Here is a 1979-nt window from a genome sequence, read left to right as displayed (position 1 = left end):
TAACACACATAGCAAAGCCCTAGGTTGAATCCACAGTAGCGCAAAGCGAAACAAAACCACAAACAAAAAACCACCAGGCGCCATATGCTCGACAGAGCCTAGGATCATTTGGTGGGGGCTGCGATCTATTCACAAGACGATATAATAGGCTCCTGAGTGAGTTTACGTTTTGTAGCAACAGCAGCAAAACAAACCATGCCAAGCTGTCAGCTTGAGGTTTGCGCAGAAGATGTCCCAGCAGAGGGGGACAGGCTGTTCTCCACAGGAAAGGGCACACCTAGTTTTATAAGTAAAAAACTCAAAATAACAAAAAATACCAATAAAAATGATGGGCTGGAGACAAAAGCCCTGGGTTCAACCTGTATCGTTGAAAAAAAGGAAGAGGAAGGGGAAACAGAATTCTAGGAAAAGGCAATAGAAGGACTCTAATGACTTAACCATGTCCCCCATGTTAAAAAATGCCTATACCAGATGTGACTTTTCTAATTACAACCCTTCACTAATAACTCTATGAAGTTTAAACATCAAAACAATTGGAAATATTTTAAACTCAGCCAACTGAGAATATAGTTAGATCCCCACCGCAAACCTTCCCACTCTGTCTAGCCCAGACCGTTTGACTCTCCAACAAGGTAAAACCCAACTTTATACAAATGAGGGTCATGATGAGTATCTTTCTTGTGATTAAACCCATTATTAAATATTTACCTAAAAAACACACTAAAGAAATTCATCCAACATTTTTAATATGTATGGCATGCAATTATCACTTTGGATCAACTACTCAATTGATGTCATAGAGATAAACACTTATAAATGAGTTACCTAACCACATTTTACAAAACAGTTACACAGCAATATAAATTTACACTTATCTGATCTCTCTCTCTTTTTTTTTTTTGACCTTTATTTTAAAAGCTGCATACTTATTTCCCTTTCTGACTCTGTGCTTGTGCCTTCAACACTTCACAACAATTTTCTGCTCCTTGACAAGGAAAGCCTGCGTGACCCTGTCATGGACACGCTCAGCACACATGGAGCCACGGTAGGCTCTACTGACACGCCTCTTTGTCTTAGACAGTCTCCTAAGAATTTCGGTCTGACAGAGCAAACCCCTCGAAGTCTGCCTGGGCACACACCGCAGGTGGATTTAGGTGCTTTCCCATCCTTCTTGGTATAAAGGTAAACAACCCTGCTGCCAGGGGTTTGAGACAGCCTAGGTTTGTTAGAGGCTGTATTGGAGGAAAGCCTATGTTGGTATGTCAGACGCTGGACATTCTGAGCACCCTCACGGAAGCCACAGCACTGTCCCCCAAGAGGTCCCGCCCGCCTGACTCCTCTGATGGCTGCGGATTGTAAACAGAGCAAACACAGAGCAGAAACCCTGATCTCTTGATAGTTCAGCTAAACACCACCCCTGCAAAGTTTTCCACGCCCCTTACGGGTGGTTATGTAACTTTTTTTGAATCGTCTCCCTAAAGTCAAACGTGGGATTGCGTTAGCGGTACTCTCTACAACTGTGTGAGTACCATAGTTGTGAAACCTAAGAGCCACAGAGACTGGGTAATTTAGATACGGCTGAGTCCGAGTGGCACGGCGGATACACAGTGTGGTGGCGCTGTTTATCTACCAGAGTCAACCAACGATGAAGAACTTCCTAGAGAGCAAGCACCCGACCCTCTCGGGTTCCACGCTGTGCAGGAAGAGGCAGCCAGCCATTCGCCACAGTCTCTCCAGGGGATGGGGATGTCCCAACTCCTTTAATGAGGCTAGCATTAGCCCACTACCAAAGCCAGTATTTCTAATGAATACAGATGTGAAAAACCTCAGCAAAACCAGCAAATCGGACTCAGTGTCGTATAAGGAATTGGACGGAGAGCAAGAGTCATCCCATCGGGCTATATGAAGCTGACCTCAAAACCAGTGAATGCAACCTAACCTAGTAAGCTACAGTCTGAGAGATCACAGGGGCCTATCAG

General features: G+C 44.4%; 1 pseudogene; it reads right to left on the bottom strand.

Moving 5' to 3' along the window:
- Nucleotides 1–926: 926 nt before the first annotated feature.
- LOC106022661 lies at nt 927–1719 on the bottom strand (annotated as a pseudogene).
- Between the last annotated feature and the right edge of the window lie 260 nt (nt 1720–1979).

The sequence above is a fragment of the Mesocricetus auratus genome, unplaced genomic scaffold (genome assembly GCF_017639785.1).
Source record: "Mesocricetus auratus isolate SY011 unplaced genomic scaffold, BCM_Maur_2.0 Super-Scaffold_4256, whole genome shotgun sequence".
In the NCBI taxonomy this organism is placed as follows: domain Eukaryota; kingdom Metazoa; phylum Chordata; class Mammalia; order Rodentia; family Cricetidae; genus Mesocricetus; species Mesocricetus auratus.
The sequence above is the reverse complement of the archived record's forward strand: the minus strand, read 5'-3'. Positions and strand labels throughout refer to the sequence as shown.